Raw genomic sequence first — 25,965 nt, forward strand, 5'->3', positions numbered from 1 at the left:
GGGTGAAATGGTTTATAAAAACATTGGCTGGTAATGATGACAGTAGAATCTAATTCCCTCAGGTGCTCACTTAATACTTATTTCTCTGCTGGAGAGTGTAATAAGGTCGTCAAGATTATTGAAGTTGACAGGGCACCAGGCTCAGATTAATTACATCATAGAGTTCAGAAGGAATTAGAAAAAGCAACAATACTGCCTCTGGCAAATGTATATATTTTTTATAGTTCTCTAAGGACTTTCAGTGTAATATAATACAAATGAGCGAAGAATAGCTAATGCAATTGATTTGCAGGTTTTGCGATACAAATTCTGAAAGATTAATTATTCTGAGAATAAGAAATCACCAGCCCTCATAATTTGAAAGAAAAATACTCAGAGTGGAATATCTTAAGTGAGTGATGAATAATTGAAGGGTAAGTAAAAGGTACTAACATGTGTGAATCTTTCTCCTACCGTGTTCCAGAAAATTTATCTTCATTGCATCGTTTAATTCTCGCAAACATGCAAAATAGATGTCATCCTTTAAAAGATGGAAACAGGTTGAAATATGTTAAGGATTTTTCCTAAAATTTAGTATCTAGTGAATAGCAGCTTTTAAATTTATCCCACAAATCCCAAACTCTTTCCTCAAACATAAGGAACACCAGTGCATTATTCTTCAAAACTGTCCACGTTAGATAGTGAAACACTCACATGGAAATCACAGGGAAAACACATATGATTAAAGAATATGAGAACAAAATTGGACAATCAGAGGTTAACTAAATTTAAATGGACAAAGAGAAGGGACATAAGACCAAAGTTACTTCCCTGAAATTCCGTAATGCTTCCTGCTTAGGTGAATAATTCCAGGAACAACCCTAACCACATACTGATAATGACTATTTGGAGACACACTGTAGCCTTTCGCCAATCTTTTATTAGCTTATCACTGTTAACAAATGGTATTTGTATGTGAACAGACTGAAACCCCCTTGCTGTGCTTCCTCATTTTGCCTTTAAAAATCTGCTTATAACTGCCCCAACTCACCGCATTTCTAAAGAAGCTTGGAAGTATTTGTTGGTTTACTGCTCTGAATTTTGGCCCAAATTAACTCTCTACTTATATCAATTTTGCCTCAGTTTCTTTCTTTAGGTTGACATACCCATCTATATTAAGCACCTTCCTTAAATAATGCTAGAGACTTTATATATATTAATTTCGTTATAACATAAGAAATTTTAAGAGTTTGATGAGTCACTTATAATTAGCTTGTTGAGATGTGACATGTAAATCTAAAAATATGAAAAAAAATGATACAGCACAGCCTACACCATTACATTTACCAAAAACCAGAAACACATCACTATTGCAGATCTGAAAATTTAGAATACACCTGGGTATGGAATAAACAAAATGAAAAAGGCTTCTGGGTAGCTAAAATAGATATTACAAAGCAATTGCTCCTCAGTTAATGCAATATACTTGTAAATGGTACTATTTCTATTGTCTGGGATGAGGACTCACTGAAGCCACAAGGCTCAGGACAAAGGATAAAAAGTATACATCTGCATTCCAAAGAAAGGTGCTTACACATTCCAGAGGGCTTAGTAAGAGATGGCCAATCTGATCAATATCCATATCCATTCTCAGTCTCCCGGTGCTATATATATATATATATAAAGGCTACCTACTCATTAGATATAGAGACTTGATGGCATTTCTCCTCCTCCCTCTTCCAAAAATGCAGGAAGGATGCTCCTTCCTCTTTCAACTCAAAGGCTGGCTGAATAAACCTGAAATGGAAGGTGAGGACAGAGGTGAAAAGGCAGACGTGGGGTGGGAGTAGACCTGTCTTTTCCTGTTTTGTGGAACAAGGGTTTGTAAGTTTTGCAGTGGGCCAAAAGGAAACCCTGAGAGATGCCCAAGAGGTTTGCTTCCCAGGAAAAGGAACCCAGGGTAGGAGCTTATGAGGATGATGTGTGAAGTCTCCTAGAGATTAAATCGCCCACACAAAGAAATGACATAGTGTTCATGGTCTCCAAAGAAACAGCCAATATGTTCCAGAAAATATGGGCACCTGCCAAAATTAAATGAGAAGCACAAAGGGGAAATTATTGGCGTGGGAATGGGAGAAAGGGTATTTGGAACAAATATTGTGAAATAACAGACTAGATCTCATTCCTCCAGCCTACTCCTTCCTTGCCACTCGGCCTATGGCTCTATAGCATAGGGTTAACTCTGAACTGGTGAGAAGTGAATGTAAATAAAATCTGAACTGGTGAGAGGTGAATGCTTTATATTGGATGCAAGATTAAACTTTTGATTCAGATTGAATTAGACATTTCTATATCTGAAAGTGACCCCCAAATTATAATATATCTCTGAAATGCCATTCAGGGCAGAAAAGAGACTTCAAGAGAGAAGGGTTAAGGTGATGAAGGGAAAAATTAAAGCTGTTTCTATTGTCCACCCCATTATATAAATTGGTTTCACATGCATAAGAGAGACCCTTGGGTCCATACTTATGGAATATTTACTCTAATTTTGCAAAGAAACTGATCATTTTTGCAATATTTATCATTTTAAAGAATATGACCCCATTAGACAGCAGGGGAATGCCTATTACTAACAGGTATGCTTGCAGCAGTGAGCAAGGACAGCTACCAGCCTCAAAGGAAGGGAGAAATCAGGAACACTGCAAAAAGTGCTTTAAAAGCTATATAATCAAATCAGTATTCACCATTTTGCATTGGAGCAAATCTTCCTGTATCCCCCTCCTACACCCCATATCAAGCATACATAGTCAATTGGTTTCTGGGACAGTCTGATTCAGTAAATTTACAGTAAAGGCCAGGAATCTCAATCTTAATTTTAGTTCCTCTCAAAGTGACTTGCCTAGATTTTTCCAATTAAAAAAAATGAGAGCACTTCTGTTAATGATGTTAGTAATGCTGTTCTTGTGTCCCAAATGCCTCCAATTTTACTAGATATGTATCACTTAACAATGGGGATACATTCTGACAAATGGGTCTTTAGGTGATTTCACTATTGTGTGAACATCATAGCATGTACTTACACAAAGCTAGATGGTATAGCCTACTATATACTTGGGCTATATGGTATAGCCTATTGCTCCTAGGCTACAAACCTGTACAGCATGTTACTGTACTGGATATTGCAGGCAATTGTAACACAATGGTAAGTGTTTACGTATCTTAACATATCTAAACATGCCGGCACACTTGTATAGGGCACTTACCATGTATGCGGCTTGCAGGACTGGAAGTTGCTCTGAGTGAGATAACAAGCGAGTAGTGAATGAATGTCGACATCTTGGACATTATTGTACAGTACTGTATATTTATAAACACTGTACACTTAGGCTACACTAAATTTATTTTTTCTTTTTTTAGTAATAAATTAAGCTTAGCTTATTGAAACTTTTTAACTTTGTAAATTTTTTTTTTTTTTGAGATGGAGTCTTTGCTCTATGCTGGAGTGTGCAGTGGCAAGATAACAGCTCACTGCAAACTCTGCCTCCTGGGTTCAGGGTCAAGCCATTCTCCTGCCTCAGCCTCTTGAGTAGCTGGGATTATAGGTGCCCTCTACCACGCCCAGCTAATTTTTGTATTTTTGTTAGAGATGAGGTTTCACCATGCTGGCCAGGCTGGTCTTGAACTCCTGACCTCAAATGATCCACCTGCCTTGGCCTCCCAAAGTGCTGGGATTAGAGGTGTGAGCCACTGCACCCGGCCAACTTTGTAACCTTTTAAATAATTTGACTCTTGTAATAACAGCTTAAAACACAAACACATTGTACAGCTGACAAAAATATCGTCTTTCTTTCTTTATTCCATAAGTTTAATCTATTTTTAACACATTTTATTTTAATGTTTTTACTTTTTAAATTTTTTATTATTAAAAATTAAAACACACACATCAGCCTAGGCCTTCACAGAATTAGGATCGTCAAAATCACTATCTTTCACCTCCACATCTTTTCTCACTGGAAGGTCTGCAGGGGCAATAACAAGCATGGTGCTGTCATCTCCTGTGATAACAATGCCTTCTGGAATACCTCTTGAAGGACCTGCCTGATGTTGTTTTACAGTTAACTTTATTTTTTTCTTTTTAAAAATTTATTATTATTATTATTTAGAAAGAGGGTCTCATCTTGGTTTGTCACCCATGCTGGAATGCAGTGGTGTGATCATAGCTCACTCCACTTGAACTCCTAGCCTCCCACCTCGGCCTCCCAGAGTGCTGGGATTACAGATGTGAGCCACTGCACGTGGCTTTAACTTTTTGTAAGTAGGAGTACACTCTAGAATAATAATGAAAAGTATAGTATAGTAAATACTTAAACTAGTAATAAAGTAGTTTATTATCATTATCAAGTATTGTGTCCTATACATAACTGTATGTCCATACTTTTATACAATTGGCAGAGCAGTAGCTTTGCCTACACCAGCACCACTGTAAACACGTAAGCCATGCATTGTGCTATCATGTTACAACGGCTGGCTATAACAACACCAGGCACTAGGAATTTTTCAGCTCCATTATAACCTTATGGGGCCACTGTAGCATAGGCAGTCCATACCGACTGAAACATTGTTATGCAGTGCAAGACTGTATCTTATAATCAGGCATAGGAAAAGCAAAACACCTTTTAAATAACGTTTATTCAAAATTAACTTTAAGAGTTCACTGCTCAGGATGCATATTGTCTGATTTTCAGAAAACTCAATCGGAATGAAGTGTTTCCTACATGCATCAAGTAGCCAAGATTTTTCAAGATGAATATTGCAAGTGTTATATAAGGGCTCATGTATTGAGAACCACAGAGTTCAAGGGAAGGCCAGTAGTCTGGGCCGGTATGACTGCTTCAGGAGCTTAGATTTAACTCCTGGACTTAAAGACTAGGTTAATGAAGAGATTTTATAAACTTACGCAGCACGGAACATAGCACAAAATGAATTCAAAGGGGAAAGTAATTGTCCATTGAGTCTCCAGGGTAGAGTAATCTTGTTGTGAAAAAGAAAATTTACACATTTTGCTTTCAGTGTGGGTCTATAAAGGGAGGACAAGCTGGGGAAATGACTGGGTTTATTTATGAGATTGTTTAAAGGATACATTACACAGAAGATAAACTAGAGAAATTGTATGGTCATGTTTGCCCATATACAATCAAATTCTCCGCACAATTGATGTATCCAATAAAATCATGAGATGTTACATGGACGGTACAAAATAGTAGAATAAGGGCATTTTGCTTGGAACATGTCCAGGAGAGAGTGTATGAAATAATTTACTGCATTGCCTAAACCCTGAAATCACAGATGTCTGAAAAAAAATGAAATGAGCTAGGAAAATAAAAGGAAAATACCAACAGCAAATCATGGAAACAAAAGTCCTTGCCCACATGAGAGGGTTACAACTTCTGTTCATTGAACATTGTTGCTTCACAGAGTTCTCAGTGCACAGTAAGTACTAGAAAAGTTTACCAAGGCTGAATATTAGAAATATCTTCCCTCAACTTAGTAAATTAAACTCAATTCACTTAGACTGGGCACAATGACTCCTGTCTGTAATCTGGGAGGCCAAGGCCAGAGAATCACTTGAGCCAGGAGTTCAAAAACCAGCTTGGGCATCACTGTGAGACCCTGTCTCTACTAAAAACTAAACACCAAAAAAAAAAAAAAAAAAAAAAAAAAGTCCTGGTGGTGTTGTGTGGCCATAGTGCACTCCCAGTTACTTGGGAGGCTGAAATGGGAGGAGTGCTTAAGCCCAGGAGTTCGAGGCTGCAGTGAGCTATGATCGCCCCACTGCACTCCAGTGTGAGTACAGAATAAGACCTTTCTCTTAAAAATAAAATAAAGCATTGCCAGAGGGGCACTTAATAAATATTTGTGGGTTAAAGTGAGTTCTTGCTTTACTTCAGAATTACTTTCCAAGGTAATGTACAGAAAATGAAGGTTGTTTAAATTTTATAAGACATCAATGCTTTTGTAGCCAATATTATTCACATATTTGTAAAATTAAAGGAGTCGATGAAATTTGTTATTATGTCTAATATAAACTTTCACTGGAATTTCCTCCTCTTCCTAACCGATGTAGTCTTTTTTTATTTTCTACTTCACCTGTGAGATAAATGACCTTCAATGTCCTGCCCTATTGATCCTATTTGCCACTTCTAAGTAATTTTTCTCCAAGACCAAAGTATCCTGAATGTCTTCGTCTTTCTGATCACTCCATGTTCCTGTGCATGAGGCCTCTTCTACCTTTTACCTCATATTTTAGCTTTTCTTGCACAGATACTTTGTATGTCCAGGCATGTTACAGATAGTAGGCATACAACAACAGAGACAGAGAATGTCTGGCATCTGGAACTCACAAACTATTAAGTAAAATAGACGCACAGCTGCTAGTGCCTCAGGCTAAGACAGAAAGGAACAGAAAACATAACAAATAAAAATAGGAAATCCCTCCACTCTCTGTTTCATAGGGCCTGGATTTCCTGCTCCTCTGACCAGAAAGAGAGGGCTCCTTTAGAAACCATTCTGTGTGCAACTGGTATGCAGTTCCAGGTTTCGGGTTCCCTTTTTTTATTTTTATTTTTTTTGAGATGGAGTCTCGCTCTGTCGCCCAGGCTGGAGTGCAGTGGCGCGATCTCGGCTCACTGCAAGCTCCGCCTCCCGGGTTCCCGCCATTCTCCTGCCTCAGCCTCTCCGAGTAGCTGGGACTACAGGTGCCCGCCACCTCGCCCGGCTAATTTTTTTTTTATTTTTGTATTTTTAGTAGAGACGGGGTTTCACCGTGGTCTCGATCTCCTGACCTCGTGATCCGCCCGCCTCGGCCTCCCAAAGTGCTGGGATTACAAGCGTGAGCCACCGCGCCCGGCCTCGGGTTCTCTTTGATTCCATACTTGAAGATAAGAGAGGAAAAGAAAACAAGACAAAAACAGAAAACTCACTGCCAGTACGTGAGTACTTTGAGTTCCCTGTTCACTGCAGCCAACATTTACTTGGCATAGTCCTCAAATAGCTGCTTCATGCATATTGTCCAGGGTTTTTTGTTGTATTCAGTGGGAAAGTCAGAATTGTGTGTCTTTATTCCATTCACTGTGAACTCAAAACCCCAGTGAGCACAACTTTGATAGCTCTCCAAGATCACATCCTCTGTAAAGTCCCTCTGAACTGTATCCAAACATTCCTGTTCCTGCTAGAGATGGCTATGTTGGCATTCTGTACTTCACTGGCCCCTAAAAATGACCACACTTTTAAAAATGGAGGACTTTATCAGTGCTTCTTGGATTTTCTCTACTATAGAAATCCAGCCTCCAAAGCATCTAGAACCTCACGGATAGTTCAAGTCTAGCTTTGTTCTTGCTACCTGGAGCCCTCTCTACCTGATACCTGGTGACGGTAGTTTTTTTTTTTTTTTCTTTCTCAGTTAGGACTATCTCACCTCATGAAACCCAACTATAAGGACATTCCAACTCATTTTATGTTAAAAATGACATAATATCTTATTCTATGGATATAATTTATTTATATTTCCAGGCCCAAATAAATGAGCTCTAGTTGTTGCCATTGCTACCAGACATCTAGTATTAAAACTGAATTGCTATATTAAACATTTCTGTGTACATCATTGCATATCTGTTCTAATACATGTGTTGAATGAAGTTCTAAAATTGGAATCTGATTTTACAACTTTTATTGTAAAAAGTCATGTCATTTCCTCTCATTTTTCTCAAAATATACTAAAAATAATATTTTAAGAATTTCTATTTACCAACACATTTTTTTCTCATAATATTCTTTACCTACAGCTCTGTTACCACCGCTTATGAAACCGTACTGCAATAGCATATGTGCTGCTTTCTTCTTCATTTTTCTAGACGAATGCTGTTCAATCATAGTCTCTAAAGATGGAACTACTCATACGTTGTCCAATATGAGAGCCACTAGACATATATAGCTATAAACACTTGGAATATGGCTAGTGTAACAAAGGAACTCAACTTTAAGGTTTTTTTTTAATATTAACTAATTTAAATTTAAAACATGGACCAGGCACGGTATAATCCCAGCACTTTGGGAGGCTGAGGCCGGTAGATTGCTTGATCCCAAGAGTTTGAGACCAGTCTGGGCAACATAGTGAAACCCCATCTCTATGAAAAATATAAAAATTAGCCAGGTATAGTGGTGCTCATCTGTAGTCCCAGCTATTCAAGAGGCTGAGGTGGGAGGATTGCTTGAGTCCGGCAGGCAGAGGCTGCAGTGAGCCCTAATCGCACCACTGCACTCCAGCCTGGGAGATACAGCAAGACTCTGTTTAAATATATATATATATATATATATATATATATATATATATATATATATTTTTTTTTTTTTTTTTAATGTGCTTTGTGACTACAATATTAGAAAGCAAGGTTCTACCCTATTGGTTCTTAAGAATAACAATTCTACCTTTCATTTCTTTGTCTCTAGCATCTAGGATGGTCAAGGCAGTTCAGGTTCTGCTTGATGATAACCCCAATTCATCCGTGTTTTAACATTACAGAGTTTATTTCTTGCTCATCATACATATCCAGTGTGGGTTGGTTGGAGTTTTGCTCCCCACCATTATTCAAGGTCTCAGGCTAAGGTAAATTCAGACACCTTGTAGCTGCATCATTAGGAACACAAAACCACCATTGTTCCCATAGTTGGATAAAGTGTACATGGAATTCAAACCACCTTTTCTATGTTTCACTAAAAACCCATGGGTTAGGATGAGTAACATGAATTCACCAGAATTCCCGGGGTCTGGGAAATGTGTAAGAATGCATTGTTACTAATGATTAGTAATTATCTCTGCTACACAATAAATCCAAATTCTTGTTGAATATTGAATAAAGAAACATTTTGGTTACCAGACAAGAGATGTGCATTCCAGAGAAATGAAAAAGCAATGGTACTGAGGTGGAGAAGTAATTTTTTTAAAAAAGCCTATTTTGGGAAGATTTTTGGATAAGTATTAATTTAAAAAATTAGGCAAATAGAGTGGAATTAAAATGGTGGATTCTAGGTTAAGGAATTTAAAATATACCTGGAAAACAACCACTACTTGATGATTTGTTCTTCACCATCAAATTATCAGAACTTTAAAAAGTTTTTTAATTAAGATAAATATGACCTTAGAAAGGAGGACAGAGTTTTCTTTCTCTAAGACAGCAAAGCAGAAAGAGAATATGGATGAAAATTTAGAGGAATTTTTGAGATGGTCAAGAAATGCGGGAGTAGAGATGCAAAATTAGCAATAACCCTATGTCATATTGACCCTTATGATGTCCCAGGCCCTGCTTTAAACACTTTATGTCTTTTACTTTATTAAACACTTTAAAAAACATAGGTGATATATACTATAACTTCTCCCCAAATTAGAGATAAGGGAACTAAAGGATTAACAGAGCAGCTAAGGAGTTTATTAAAAAATATAGCTCAAGAGTGATGATTTCTTTGGTCTACAAAGCAAGAGTATTGTATCTGCTGAGAAGAATAGATAAATAAAAGTTAGGAGTGAGCCCCTGAAAAATGGAGAAAAATTCCTGAATACTTACTGCAAGGCATATAATAAGGCAATAAGCCCTCTTGGATTTAGTAAAAGCTATGTCCTGCTGCTCCAATTCTCCACTGAAAAATTAGTAATTGGATGAAGAATTTTCAGCAACGATTAAAGGGGGCTCCTAAATGCAGACTGAGCTGAGGTAACTTTTGTTTTATTCTGTTGGAGCTGATTGTTTTTTTGGAAATTCCAATGCCCCATGACTCTTTTGTTGTTATTTTTTACTCACGTCTTAGATAAAGACCAGCCTCATAGGAAATTAAATCAGAGGTAACAATATGTTTAGTAATGATTTACTGTTTTTGATTAGTTGCTCAAATTGGTTATTACTTTTCATAAGATTGAGAAAAATTTTATGGGGAAAGAAATTGTCATATTTAGACATAAAGCATTTATACCTTATTTGTGATATTTCGGTTCATGCCATCTCTGACTATCCGTTCACCATTTTCACGGATACTTGGAAGTTGAAGGTATTTACCATACATAAAATACATATATCCTGCTATTTTTAAGGTCAACAATATTTCTTTCTTCTAATTATTGCTAATATTTATTCATAACATTATTTATAAAAATATTTCTGGGGCAAATAGAATGCCAGTTACTGAAAGATATAGGCCTTTGGTTATATCATTTTGTTAGCTCTACAAAAATCAGTAAAGACTCAGGAAAAATAAATGTCTCTGACAGCGCAAATTCACACAGTGGCACATGGATTATTTGCGGGGTAGCAGTACATTTTGCTGAGGATAGATGACATCTGTAGAAAATCAAATAATTCAAGACAACAACTTTGAAAGTGCCATTTGAGTTTTCATCCATTTCCTAATGTCATGTTTCTCAAATTGCCTCATGTTATCATTCGTACTCTTTTTACGTTGCTATTTTGGAAATAGTAACCAAAAATTAAACTACATTTTGAAATGTTACCTCAGTTGAGAAAAGAAATTGTCATTATCCTTATCACAAGCGCTGCTATTTATCAGTGCATTTGATTGTATAATGAGTCAGGCACTAGAGAGAGGTATGTTCAAGGATGTAAGAGTATCTTTGCTACTCCTCTAGAAAAAAGGGTTCTCTCTCATTTTCTGTGGTCTTGACATTCATGTACTCCATGAACCTTTTAAGTGTGTATGTGAATGGAATTGTATATGTGAATTTTTTGAGGGATAGAGGCTATATTATAGTAAGATATTGTTTGTAAAATCAGCTAAGATTACTTGCTGCCTTTAAACACAATTACTTGCTCATCCTTCCATCTCCTTCTCCCTTTCGATAAGCAGCTTAAACTCCAGGCAAACTTAGTAACTATGGGCCATCTCTTCACAAGAGAAACATGGAAACTCCAGACACATTAGGCAAGAATTTAAGCTAGATTCTAGCACACCCTTCCTGATATTTGAAAATGTGAGAAAGTATCTCCCATGGAGGGAGAATCTAGTTTTCATTTTGTTGGATATTTCATTTGGGGCTAACTTTTACAAAATTCAGGTTTAGAAAAAGTAGCAACCATGCTCAAAGTTCACATATTCTTGTTGAGTGTTATGGGGGAGAAAGGCAAACATTGGAGGTGGGAACAAAAGAAAATAGAAAAAATATATGTGTGTGTTATACTTTTAAACTAGCTCACTAGGGGAAGAAATAAGGTAGGAAACATTTTTCTAAGAGTAAATAATATAGATTTCTAAAACATTATGTTTGTTGAGATACAATTTACACATAAAATAATCACTTTTAAAGAGTACAGTTTGATGATTGTTGGCAAATGTATGTAGTAGTGTAACCATCAAGACAATCAAGACCCAGACATTTATTTACATCACCCCAAAGCATTTCCTCATGCTCCTTGTCTCCCCATATCCAGACCCTGGCAAATAGTGATTCACTTTCTGGTTAATAATTTTGCCTTCTTAAAATATCATGGAAAGGGAAACATCTAGTTTCTAGTCATTTTCGTCTGGATTCTAGCATTGTTAGCACAATGCCTCTGAGAGTCACCCATGATATAGCACGTATCAATAGTTCATGCCTTTCTATTGTTGAGTGTTATGCTATTGTATAAATATACCACAATGTATTTATTTGTTCACTTAGTTGTTTGGGGATATTATGAATAAAATTGCTATTACCCACTGAGTAAAAGTGTTTGAACATTTGTTTTTATTTATCTTAGATACATAAAAGTAAAATTCTCGGTTCTTTAGCCTATGTTTAACTTTATAAGAAATTGTCAAACTCTTTTCCAAACTAGCTTTACCATTTTCCATTTGCAACAGCAATGTGTGAGGGTTCTAGTTGTTCCACATCTTTCCTAGTAGTTAATGTTGTTAGGTGTTTATTTGTTTATTTTGCCATGTTAGTGGGCATGCAGTGGTAATTCATTGACATATTAATTTGCATTTCCATACAATCTAATGATATTAAGCATCTTTGTATTATTTATTGACCATTCAACATATTTTTTGTGAAGTGTCTATTCAAATTGCTTGCTCACTATTATTTGAGTTTCCTTTTTACTGTTGTGTTGTTAAGAGTTATTTATATATTCTGGGTACAAATGTTTTATCGAATATTTATTTTACAAATACGTTTTTGCTATGTTTTGCAGAAACAAGTTTTAAAAAGAAGAAATGTATCAAGAATTCAATGTACTGAATTCCAAGCTTGCTGCAAAACTAAAATATTCTAGAGGGTCTGATATTGATGTAAGTATGGACATATACAATTTTGTTCTAAATAGACTAAATAGAACTAAATTAATAATTCAGAAATAGTCTCAGACATTCATAGTCAGTTGATTTTCAACAAAATTGTCCAAGTATTTCAATGGCAATAGGACAGTCTTTTCAATGAATAGTGCTGGATAAACTTGGTATCTATATAGGAAAACAAGTAAGCCAAACCTCATTCCACATACAAAAATTAACTTGAAACATATAAGCCCCGAACAATAAAACTTCTAGAAGAAAACAAAGGAGAATATCATTATGACCTTAGATTAGGCAAAGGCTTGTTAGAGAAGACACAAAAATGCATAGGCTATAATATAATTAAAACAGTTTAAGAGCCCTTAGCCCAAAAAAGATATAGTTGTTATGAAGATTAAATGAATTAATTTGCATTTAATTATGTGTTTTGCATATAGGATAAAACTTGACACTGTATACATGATAGCTTTTTCCTAATAGCTATCACTGCTATAGTAAAGAAATTGGTGACCCAGGATTAAACAGACTTGGGCTTTAATACAGTAAAATAGGAATAGAGTAGGTGCCATTTTCTCTCTAATTTTCTTTTAAGTAAAATATGTCATGAAACACTTGTGTATAGTAGAAAATAGCAAATTTTTATTATTCACAAATAATGATTCATTAAATCATTTAATGTCCCCACTGTGTGTAAGTCACTGTAAGTAAATGAAAGAAGACACAATTCCTATCCTAGAGACTTTCACAATATTTCACAAAATACTTAACATTATAACTTTTACATTTATAATACAACTACCCATGCATCATCGAATTATTTAATTTTTTTCTAAAAAGGGAGTATATTATATAATTTTGCAATTCTTCAACCATCAATAACAACATTTACACAGATCTAGGTGTCTCATAAGATAAATATTATTGAATAAACTTTATTATTTTCCCTTTATTTTTATACTTCAACTTTTGTCATAATGTGCATTACCCCTGTGGTTTGTTCTACGGGCAAGACATAATATGTTGTTAGGTTTTCATAAATTTGTAATTCCAAGGAGCCGATATCTTCCCATTTTTTTTTCCCAAAGAAAGGGTTTTACTCTGTCACCCAGGGTGGAGTGAGTGAGTGTGCAGTGGTGGAATCTCAGCTCACTGCAACCTCCACCTCCCAGGCTTAAGGGATCCACTGACCTCGGCCTCCCAAAATGCTGGAATTAGAAATGTGAGCCACTGGGCCCAGTAAAGACTTTCTTTTTTTTTAATCTAGCTTTGAAACTGTAATTGTTTAACAGCCCAGATATTATTATCTTTAGGTTTTAGATGAGGTACTTTTAAAGACACACCACTTGATTCTATACCTAGGAATAAAAGTGGGCAGAACTTTCACTATACCCAGGTAATCTGGAGAAAAGAGCTGTGAAGTCCTCCTTTCAAATTTTGTTTGTGGCTAAAGTGGTCAAAGAGGTAAAGGCAGTCAATCTAGGAAACAAAATCCCAGATATAAATCTCTCCTTGTGGTTTTTTCCAATTTGGTACAAGATCTCTTGTTACAACCCCAAGATGCCTAAGATCTAAGGTGGAGGAAGCTCTCTGCCTCAGGCCTCAGGGAAAGCTCCCTGGTTTGCAGGTCTTCTGGACCTCAAGAAAAGAAAAAAGGCACTCCTACATAGTTAATCTTTGCCAACTTGGGCTGTGTACTAGGATTTGAGATCAAAGTCTTACTGTATTTCTTAGTTTAGCTTTGGTAACTTTATGGGGTGAAGTGAAAGGTCAAATAAATATTGGATTACATCCTTCTGCCTTTAGGTCCAATAGCACTTTAATCTTGCCACCTTTATTCCCAGCTTTAGTGGTCTGATTTATGTAATTTCATGTCTTTTTTAAATTACATACTTCACATGGGCAGCTGCTGTCTTAATTCTCCCAGAAACTTACCTAGAAATATACTCTTATGTTAAGTTCCATATATTCCCCATCACTGTCTGATACCTAAGTATACCTTAACCTTGGGAAACTGAAATAGTGTTTATGAATAAACCCTGAGGTTTTTGAGCGCCTGGAGGTCCTGGAGAATTGGGAGGTCTTCAGTCATGGGTGAAGGCTGAAGCAGCAACCGAAAGGTTAAGTACAAAGCTGTTTATAATCTCTCTTCACTGCACATTTCTAGCCAAAGGCAATGCAGCTAGAACACAGATTTCATAGAAAACTTCAATGAAGCAGTGTCATAAGATGAAAGAAATATTATTTCAGCAATAACATTCATCACTAACTAATAATGTAGTCTCTGGCTTTCCTGTTAATCCTGTTGAAACTAAAGTGTATTTAAAAATTTATTACTTCCAGCTTTATTGACCCTGCATTTCTCATCTGTCCTTGTTTTTCAACCAGGCAGTCATCTCACTCACCCATTCAGCATATACAGGTTGAGTTCCAGGTGCTATATTTAGTGTCTGGAATATTAAAATTAAAACAAACTCCCTTGAGTTGCCTCCATTTGTCACTAAAATTATTGTTTAAACCATTGCTTTAGAGACAAGCAGATAGACAGACTGTTCCAAGTGTAAAAATAGTACAAAGTGGCTGGGAGGACAGAGGAGAGACACCTATGCTAGATACATTGAACTACAGGCATGAAAACCTATATCAAATAGTGCAAATTCACATGTGAGATCTTTTCAAGATAGTCTTTGTTTAACCCTATATTCCTGAAAAGTTCTTGATAGTGTATTTGGAGACCCAATTTTTGTGGACTTTAAATTTGGAAGTTGTTGATGGGATAGTAAGAACTTTAATAGCTACTGCTAGGGAAAATTAAGAATATTCTTATATAGAGGATTTGCAATTACCAACTCAACTGCCCAATATTGAGTATTGAGGACAGTGACTAAACTCATAGGACTCTATCTCCTAACAAATAAATAATTTTAAGAATAAGAGCAATTGACAGAAACTGTGAATATCAACATGACTAGTCAAAAGGATTTATATTACCAATTTATATACAAAATATTTTTAATTTTATTCTTAGAAATGAAATGTATACAGTATAATGTAACATTCGCTATAGAATGTATTTATGAATTAGCCCAAATGTAGATATTAAAAATGACTGAGATTATGATTAATGATGTAAAAATATCTCATAAAGATAAAAAAACTTTGAATGGAATACATTAATAATCTCAAAAAGTTCTTCCTTATTGGCCAAATCAGTAGAGATTCAGAGGGATATTATTCTTAATGTGCTTTCTATGAGGTGTGAAAAGATACTAGAAACACTGAACATTCATGAAAATTTCTAAATTTTCTGATGAATTAATTAGTCAGCAATACTCATCCCCCTATGTATATTCTACCTTAATCAGTAATCCTTAGATGTGTTAAAATAATTTGAACATTCAGAAATGGAAATTTCTATACAGCCAGCTTTCTACTTTTTAAAATCCTAGCTTTTTCAGACAATAATAGCTACATTATTATTATTATCATTTTACAATAAAGTGTTTGGAACCAAACTATGCCATTTTTCTCAACTTAAAATATCTCCTTCACACGACAATTTATTCTATAAAAGAGCAATCAAATAATATTCACAAATCACACATTTAATCTATGTTTGTCACTCTCCTATTCAAAATTATCCATATTTTCTGTTCTCAAAGGAACCAAGTCCCTGTTTTGTAAACTTGCTTTCAAGATCTTTATGATTTGAACCCAACCCTTTAAAATATAAAGCTTTTAAATCTTATCACTACTCAGCATATCATCCTCTTTCCAGAAACATAAAAAGTCTTCTTATTCCCCCATGAATATTCTCTATGATTTTTCCTCCTATAGTCTTGACTTTGTCTACTTTGAAGTGTCCTCCTTGTCAATCTGTCTATTAAAATTCTAGTTCCTTTGTAATCTAAAAATAAGATTTTTACTCCTCAATGCTTGTGTAACTATCTGCAGGCAGAAATCATCTTATAAAATATTTTAATATGCCCATTTTTATACATGGTTCAATATCCTACAAAGTTTGTAGTTCAATGAAAAAAGAAAATGTTTTCTTTCCAAACACGGAAAATTAACTAAGTTTTTAAATGTTTGAATTACAATTTAGCTGGTCAGTTGAGTGAACTTTGGAGTCAAAATAAATAGATTTTCGTCTTGGCTTCATCCTTTCTAGCTGTATTTCCTTGGACAAGTTATTTTACTTTGCTAGGCTCTAGTAGTCCAGTTGAAATAGGTTTGATATCAATCCATACTTCATAGGGTTTAAAAAAAATTAAATTAGCGAATACAGCTAGTGTGTTTGGTACAGTGTTGACACATTGTAAACAGTGAATGCAACTTATTGAGTAATTAAGTGGAAGATAACATACTGCTAAATGAGTTGTCTTTGGGCATTTTTTAGGTATATATGGGAGCTTTGTCTAAACTATTTTCTCAGATAGCCAATACCATTATGATATTATTAAACTTTTACAATAGGGTCAGTAAAAAATTCTCTCTTATAAACTTTTGTAATAATTACAGTACTTAAACTATTAATTTTGTATCCATTTCAACAGATTGATTCTAAATCTTTAAAATGAGCCTGTAAATTTCTACCTTCCCAGCACTCTGCCAAAATGGCATTTGATCATTTAGGGTGAGCATTTTTAGGATTTCTGCCAATGAAATACAGTGACAATGTTGTGGATCCTTTAAATACCTGTGGCTGTTAAACTTTGCCCAATTGGTCCAATATTGCTGTCAACACAGGCAATAATATAGACGTTATCAAGAAAACAAATAGAATTAAAAGAAAAAAGAGATACTATTCATGAAATAGTTACAATTAATTCCCTATACAAATTAATAGCATACAAACTTAAAGTGAGATATTCAGTCCTTCTCAGCTCAGTTGTAAATTGGTTGTTCTAAACTACATCTTTGCTTTCTTCATCTTATTAATTTCTCAAAAGCTATAATCAATTTTCATTCAAAATTTTAAAGATAGTATACTCAGGAGGCTGAGGCAGGAGAATCACTTGAACCTAGGAAGTGGAGGTTGTGGTGAGCCAAGGTTGTGCCATTGTACTCCAGCCTGGGCAACAAGAGTGAAACTCTGTCTCAAAAAAAAAAAAAAAAAAGTATATTTGCCTTTTAGTGACTTCTTATAATCCTTAATCCTCCATCCATACTTTATGCACCTACACTTTGATAAGGATTATAACATTCAAGACAAAAAAATACAGACTTCTTATTCACATTGAATTGCAAAGAAATATACTTGAGTTAAGCAGAAGCTTTAAAAATAAGTTCATAAGAAATTTGGTACTTACCTTCTACTCAAAGCTTGGTTTTTGGTTACTTGCATATTCAGTTAAACTTCAAAGGATGACAGAATATTCTTCATTAAATTATACTCTTCAAGATAGAGATCATGACTGGGAAAATGTGCTTTTGAAAATGCTGTAGTGTTAGTGATTTTTTTTTTGTGAGTGAGTAATTATGTGTCACCATTTTGGTCACAAAGATAATTTTGCTTTCCACTTCTAGGTAGAATGCTAAGATACTGATTCATATCAGCTTATTAAATTCCACAGAAGAAAAAGTACTTTGTATTTCCAAAACAGAAAGAAATTTCCTGTCTTCAAATGAGATTTCTTGTTTCTTTTTAAAATTAGATTTCTAACTTAGAGTTATGTTAAAGTTTCCCTAACAAAAGTTATTTAATTAAAAAAAATTTCTACTTTCTAATTATTTTTAGACTTTCACTGAGCTTTCCTAAAAGGCACCAAAAGATTGAATGCAGGACAATATATAATAGCAGGGTTTCCTTACCTCTCTGGAGTGATGGGCTGTCAGCGTAATCTTGGACAGGGAAGTGTGTGTGTGTGTGTGTGTGTGTCTGTCTGTCTTTTGGAGAAAGAGAATTGATACTGGAGAAGTGAGGCATTAGTATAAAGATACCTGAAAATGTGAAAGTGCTTTTGGAATTGGATAATGGACAGAGGTTGAAAGTTTGGAGGCTTTAAAAGAAGACAGGAAGACGAGAAAAAGTTTGGAACTTCCTAGAGACTTGTTGAATGGTTGTGACCAAAATGCTGATAGTGTTATGGACAGTGAAGTCCAGGCTAAGGTGGTCTCACATGGAAGTGAGAAATTTATTGGGAACTGGAGTAAAGGTCACTCTTGCTATGTTTTACCAAAGAGACTGATGGCATTGTGCCCCTGCTTTAGAGATCTCTGGAACTTTGAACTTGAGAAAGATGATTTAGGGTATCTGGTGGAAAAAATTTCTAAGCAGCAAAGCATTCAAGATGTGGCTGGCTGCTTCTAAAAGCCTACACTCATTTGAATAAACAAAGAGATGACCTGAAACTAGGACTTATATTTAAAATGGAAGCAAAGCATAAAAGTTTAGAAAATTTGCAGCCCAACCATGCAGTAGAAAAGAAAAACTCATTTTCTGAGGAAGAATTCAAGGCTGCAGAAATTTGCATAAGTAAAGAAGAACAGCTGAATGTTAATAGCCAAGGCAATAGGGAAAATGCCTCCAGTGTATTTCAGAGACATTTGTGACAGCTCCTCCCATCACAGGCCTGGAGGCCCAGGAGGGAAAAATGGTTTCATGGGCTAGGCCCAGGCCCTTCTGCTCTGTGCAGCCTCAAGTCATGGCACCCTGCATCCCAGCTGCTCCAGCTGTGGATGAAAGGGGCCAAGGTACAGCTTGGGCCATTGCTTCAGCAGGCGCTAGCCCCAGGCCTTGGTGGCTTCAACGTGGTGTTGGGTCTATGAGTGCACAGAAGGCAAGAGTTGAGGTTTGGAAGCCTCCACCTAGATTTCAGAGGATGTATGAAAATGCCTGAATGTTCAAGCAAAAGTCTGCTGCAGGGATTGGGCTCTCATGGAGAACATCTACTAGGGCACTGTGGAGGGAAAATGTAGGGTTGAGCCCTCACAATGTCCTCACTGTGACACTACCTAGTGGAACTGTGAGAAGAGGGTCACTGTCCTGTAGACCCCAGAATGGTAGATCCACTGACAGCTTGCACTGTGGACTTGGAAAAGTCATAGGCACTCAATACCAGCCTGTGAAAGCAGCTGTGAGGGCACTACTCTGAAGAGCCACAGAGGTAGAGCTGCCCAAGATGGTGGGAGCCCACTCCTTGCATTAGCAAGCCCTGGATCTATGTTATTAGTCAGGGTTCTCTAGAGAGACAGAACTAATAGGGTAGGTGTATATATAAAGGGGAGTTTATTAAGGAGTATTGACTCACACAATCACAACATGGGGTACCACAGTTGGCCATCTGCAAGCTGAAGAGCAAGGAAGCCAGTCTGAATCCCAAGGTTGAAGAACTTGGGGTCCAATGTTCAAGGGCACGAAGCATTCAGCACAGGAGAAAGTTGTAGACCAGAAGAGTAAACCAGCCTAATCTTTTCATGTTCTTCTGCCTGCTTTTATTCTGGCCATGCTTGGAGCTGATAATATTGTGCTCACCCAGATTGAGGGTGGGTCTGCCTTTCCCAGTCCACTGACTCAAATGTTAATCTCCTTTGGCAACACCCTCACAGACACACCCAGGAACAATACTTGGCATCCTTTAAACCAACCAAATTGACACTCAATATTAATCATCACAATGTGAGACATGGAACCAAAGGAGATTATTTTGGAGCTTTAAGAATTACAACTGCCCTGCTGGATTTAGACTTCCATAGGGCCTATAGCCCCTTTGTTTTAGCCAATTTCTCCTTTTTGGAATGGGAGCCTTTATCCAATGCCTCTACTCCCATTGTATCTTGGAAGTAACTAACTTGTTTTTTACTTTATAGACTCATAAGCAGAATGGACTTGCCTTGTCTCAGATGAAACTTTGGACTTGAACTTTTGAGTTAATGCTGGAATGAATTAAGACTTTGAGAGATTGTTGGGAAGGCATGATTGCATTTTGAACTGTGAGCAGTGCATGAGATCTGGGTGTGGACACAGAGCCAAACCGTATCAGAGACTATGTTATTTTCAAGTTTGTAATAGCTAGAAGGAGGAGCTCTGGGCATGTAATAAATGTACCTCAAATTTCAAAAAGATGAACTACAAAAGTTGAGAATAAACAAACTGATATTTGCTAAAAGCTATAAAAATATTTATCTGTAACTCACAACTCCAACTAAAATGCAAATTATCCTTTTTCAATTTGATGGATTATTTTTTGAAGAATGAAACAAATAGTAAGGTTTTCATCAAAAATTAATTAAAACTAAACAACAGAATTTAAAGCATCTTAAACAAATAGCACGTAAATCAAAACATTAAATGGTGTCATGCTTGAAATTAGAAGGCATTTTTAGAAAGAACCATTCTTACCAAAAAAGTGAAAGAGTTAAACAAGGTAACAACAGCAACAACAAAAAACAGCAATCTAATGTTCCCTGAATGCCCAAGGGTGGGTAATGATCAGCTTACACACTATGGATATTTGGAATGGTCTAGTGGATTGCTATAAGGCTATTCTCTTTTGTCATTTTCAACAAGGAATAAATTTGACAGACAGTGTCATCAATATCAGTACTAAAAACTTCCCCTATCAGCAAACTGATCTTGTTGCTATTGCTACTGCAGTTTACGTTTTATGCCTCATTACTTTATTTAGAAAAATGAACACATACTGTTTAACCTTTGGAGAAAGAGACTATGTCATTTCCAAATTTGTGATAGCTAGAAGGAGAGATGCTGAGCACATAATAAATGTACCTCAAATTTGAAAAAGGTGGATACAAAAGTTGAGAATAAAGATAGGCATGAAATGAGACTCTAAGAGGAATGTTGAATTATTGGAATTGATGTAGATGAAGAATACTCTGATAGCTCCCTTGAGCTCAGATTTTAAAGGCATATTTGAAAATACAGGATAAGGACAAATAAACAAGAAGGAAAAATATTATTTTAGGAAAATAAAAGCTGAATTGAAGAATAATCAAAGTATGTTAAAATATTTCTTAAAGCTGGACAGATTAGCCTAAGAGTAAAATACATTAATTCTGGAGTTAACTTCCAGGGTTAGCATCTTAGCTTTTCCTCTTTTGCTACATAATCTTAAGCAAGTTAGCAAACTTCTCTGAGCCTATTTTGCCGATCTGCAAATCTGGGGGCAATACTACAACTTTTCCTTTAGCATTATGATGAAGATGATATGAGAAGTAAATGAATCAACAATCTTGCAAACAGTGCACAATAAATGTTATTACTATCATATTTAAGAAAAACACTTAAATTTTTTTAAAAAAGGGGAATGCCATAGCTTGGTTAATAATATGAAAGAAATATCATACTATAAATATAAACAGGAAAGAAAGACTTTATTAAAGGCTAATGTAATCAAAGACAAAGGCTCAATTCAACTCCCCTGTAACTAAAAGAGGAAGAATGTTTAAGTGGAAAAGTACTGCAAGACTTTAGCAGAGAATGTGGTCAATGTGATTAGATCATCTGTATTTGCCAATTGGCACTTATTGAAGTCAGTCTCTCCATAGAGACTGAAAGACAGAAGTCTTATATTTCTTGATGATTTAAAAGAGATGGCCCCCAGGTTTTTGAGAAAGACATTCCTGGCTTTCATAACCTACAAGTCACATTTAGCCAACATCCAAATTAACCTGTCTAGGGTTAGGTCTTCTCATTCATGGAAGTATCCTGTCTCCAAGTAAAGTATCTTATCATGAATTTCTCAAATTGTTGATGTACTGATTAATGTACGACATACTGACACTGGAAATTATGCTGACTTGTTTTTGAATCATGAAGTGTTACTTATTTGTTTCTGAGTCATGAAATTTTACTGGTTATCTTGCATGTAGATATCTTAGCCCATATGTTGCACTCTGTAGCCAATGATTATAACCTCTGTATTGTACCCTCCAATGAACAAGGATAATTCTGATACGAGAAGTCCCCTTCCCTTCTCCTAAACTACCTTATAAAAGCGTTTTGACTTGTAGCAGACTCTGGAACATTTTCAACTTTGTTGGTGTATCTTCCCAGTTCGACCCTCACATTTGGCTTATGGTAAAACTTTATCAAATTATTTCTGCCTCAACAGGCTTAATTTTCAGTCCACAGCTTGTAAAAGTGATAAGAGGGAAGGGAAGGTTAGGGACATTTATTCAGGAAGAAACCTGCCTAAAGTTTAATCAAGCTGAGAGAAAAGTTAAGGCTATCTTGGTTATAACTAGCAGTGAGTAATTCAATGCTTTTTTAGATAACATTTGTGATCATGAAACAGTCTCATATATTCAGTCTGCGGAAACGTTATTGAGAGGGAATTGAATTCCAAAATATGTGCACTAATTTAGGTTTCTTTCTAGCTGTTCCAAATGAAGTTTAAGATTTTATGCTTAGAGGAATTAAATTCCAGGGCACAGAAAAAAGAATTTCATGGGAAGTTACTACCATTAGCCTCATAATCATGAGGAATTTGAAGGCGAGAGAAAAAAATGTGAACCCACACCTTTCACAAAGGTAGAAGAATTACAGTCAATACTAGTGACATTAATATTAAACATAGAAAAAACTTATGAATTAATTCTCTAACAGCATTGCGTGTGCACTTAGAATAGAGATAACTGGTAAACCTCAGACATGATCTTATAAATTGCTAAGATTTATATGGATTATAAAGCTAATAGATAAGGGAATGATGTAGTGGTCTCAAATTCAAATGTTTTTAGGGGCTAGACAAGGATAATACACGCGGTGAAGTTTTATGTGTAAATAAATAAAGAGTTCAAAAGCCTGTGGAAAGGGGAGAATGCATGCCTCTCCTAAAGTCACTGAATTTCATTCTTCTAAACCCTTGACATCCAAATAGTATATGTCTACTATGAACTCCAACTGAGCCTAGTTTGATATCCTCAATTATAACCTGAATTTTATTATGAATTTGATTAATGTCTATCAAAATATTATGTGGACTTAAGAAATTTAGATTGGAAATAAAGTTAGGAGAATTGATCACTGGTAAAATACTGCATAGAAAGATTACTGAATAATGTATCTATATTAAGTAGTAAAACATGTTTGCTTCCATGTCCAAAAGTGCTTGCTAAAAATCTAAAGCATTTAAAAGTCATAGTTTAAGAAGGAATAGCAAACAATTTGAATGGGATAATATAAAATGATCATATCAAGTTTGAAGTTAGAGTAAACTTAAGAAGAATTTTAAGATGGATAAAGATGGAAGTCTTGAAATTAAGTCCAAAAATAAACTGAAAAGTACAATATAAGGAAATACAGCTTGACTCCATGGAAAACAAAGAACCAGAATTTATAGTTGTTTGTGAGCTTAATAAGAGACAGTAGTATAGAATCATTGCCACAAATTCAAGAAGGCATTCCTAGATTTCATTACCCAGAAAACAAAAATAATTTAAGAACATGGCAAATGACAGAACTGCTCTCTCTCAGGTGGGCAAAACCTAAACTTACATTCAGTAAGAGAAACACAGAAAAGAGTTACTAAGGTGGCGAAGAACCCCAATTTATATCAAATGAAAGCCCACTGAATAAATATTAGATAAAAGATAAGATTCATAAAATTCTTAATTATTTTGAAACACTTGTCTTTGAATATTTAAAGCTTTTATGTGCAATAAAGTATAAGCATATTATATATTACTTTATAAAACAAACATTCAAAAATGGGGAAAATTTTCAATACAATAACAAATAACTTTGTTTTTAATAACAAAACTTTCACAAAACAAATAGTCTTCAGAGACAAAATAATTTTTTAAGCCTAGAAATGTTCACAATTTAGTCAATTCTGCGCTATTTTGAGAAAGGTAGTATATCATCAGATTAAGGTCGGATTACGTTGTCTTCTCCGTTCGTGAGATTCTAGTATATTATGAATGATCTTCCATGCAATCCCATCAGATTCAACAGATAAATTCAATGTGCAAGCAAAAATGTCTATGGGGAACCTGTAGATTTTTCAAAGAAAATGAGCTTCATTTTGATTTGGGAAATTATGATTTTTTTCAATGGTGTAAGCAAAAGTTTTAAAACAATCAAAACAAAAATCAAGTTACTTATAAAACAAGAACGTGGACTTTGAGAGGCAGCTTGTATTTGAGTACTATTTCTGCTACTTGCATTAGTCTACATAAATTGGTGAGGTTTTTTTGGGCTCAGCTTAATCAAACATGAAATCACAGTAAAGCCTATTACATGATCCTTTTCATGATTATTAAATAACTAAAAATTGTAGCATATGTTTCTCTGTTATTGACATATTATTGATTTTCAGTAAATTAAATAAAATGTTGTATATACAAGTCATGTATTAAAATCCCTGTATTAGATAATTAAGGTTCAAGGAAACACTCCCAATTTCAGATCTAATATTTAGAATAGCCAGAACTAGAACTTGGATTTCTTACGCCTGGCTTCTGTTCCTTACATGTCAACACACTTTTCACTCATAAGGAAAACTAAAGTAAAAAAAGGGGAATGATGCTGTTTGAAGAGGTATAACACAAATATAGTGTGTTATTAGCATGATCTATTGAAGCAAAATTTCTGTATTGTGGGGAATTAGTCATATTAGCAGGAACTATTGTAAAAAGGATGACTCTCACCACAATTAAAAATCATAACAATAATGATTGCTTTCTCTGTCAGGTATCTCTTTTTCTCCAGGTGTATTCACTTTTAATAAGTAGAAAATGTCATTAAATTGAAAATTGAACTTCAAGCAAATTTCTTTTAATCTTTGGTTCCCTAGCTACCTCACTGATTTACAACAGTCTTGGGCATCCGTTGGCCTTTCGATGTAATCCCATCATAAGAAAAATATTATATTCCTTTCTACTGAACAAATTTTAACGCCACTGTGCAAGTAATTGAAGAAACAAGAATGAATGTGATGATCTTCACTTTCATTAAACATTCAATAATGATTAGGAAGACAGTAAAGTACACAAATACTCAGCAGATAGATGAATAGATAGATAAATATAGATCATGATGAGGATGGTGAAGATAGACTATTAGAAAATAGGGGGCCGGGCGCGGTGGCTCATGCCTGTAATCCCAGCACTTTGGGAGGCCGAGGCTGGCGGATCACCTGAGGTCAGGAGTTCGAGACCAGCCTGGCCAACATGATGAAACCCCATCTCTACAAAGATACAGACATTATCCGGGCATGATGGCACGTGCCTATAATCACAGCTACTTGGGAGGCTGAGGCAGGAGAATCACTTGAACCTTGAACCTGGGAGGTGGAGGTTGCAGTGAGCTGAGATCACACCATTGCACTCCAGCCTGAGTGACAGAGCGACAGTGCGAGACTCCATCTCAAAAAAAAAAAAAAAAAAGCCGAAATTTCAGTTGAAGAGAAGGAATAAGTTTCAAAGAGCCATTGTATAACATGGTGACTTTAGTTAATAATAATGTGTTGTATTCTTGAAAATTTTAAGATTTTGAGAATCTCATCACAAAAAAAGATTAGAATGTGAAATAATGCAGATGTTAATTAGCTCAAGTTAGCCATTTCACAATGTATACATATTTCGAAACATGTTGTACACGACAAATACCTGGTATCCAATTTTTGTCAATTAAAATAAATAATCTTAAAAAGAAAATAGAGGAGAATTAAAGCTACTAAGCTAACTAAG

General features: G+C 35.4%; 1 long non-coding RNA gene across 1 annotated transcript; it reads right to left on the reverse strand.

Annotated features, from left to right (window-relative positions):
- Window positions 1-446: 446 nt before the first annotated feature.
- On the reverse strand, window positions 447-17,741 carry LOC129459679 (uncharacterized). The gene is made up of 3 exons (XR_008650027.1): window positions 17,622-17,741; window positions 1,675-1,776; window positions 447-520 (listed from the first exon to the last, which is right to left on the reverse strand). It is a non-coding gene; the product is annotated as an uncharacterized lncRNA (long non-coding RNA).
- Between the last annotated feature and the right edge of the window lie 8,224 nt (window positions 17,742-25,965).

This window comes from Symphalangus syndactylus, chromosome 13 (genome assembly GCF_028878055.3).
Source record: "Symphalangus syndactylus isolate Jambi chromosome 13, NHGRI_mSymSyn1-v2.1_pri, whole genome shotgun sequence".
In the NCBI taxonomy this organism is placed as follows: Eukaryota; Metazoa; Chordata; class Mammalia; order Primates; family Hylobatidae; genus Symphalangus; species Symphalangus syndactylus.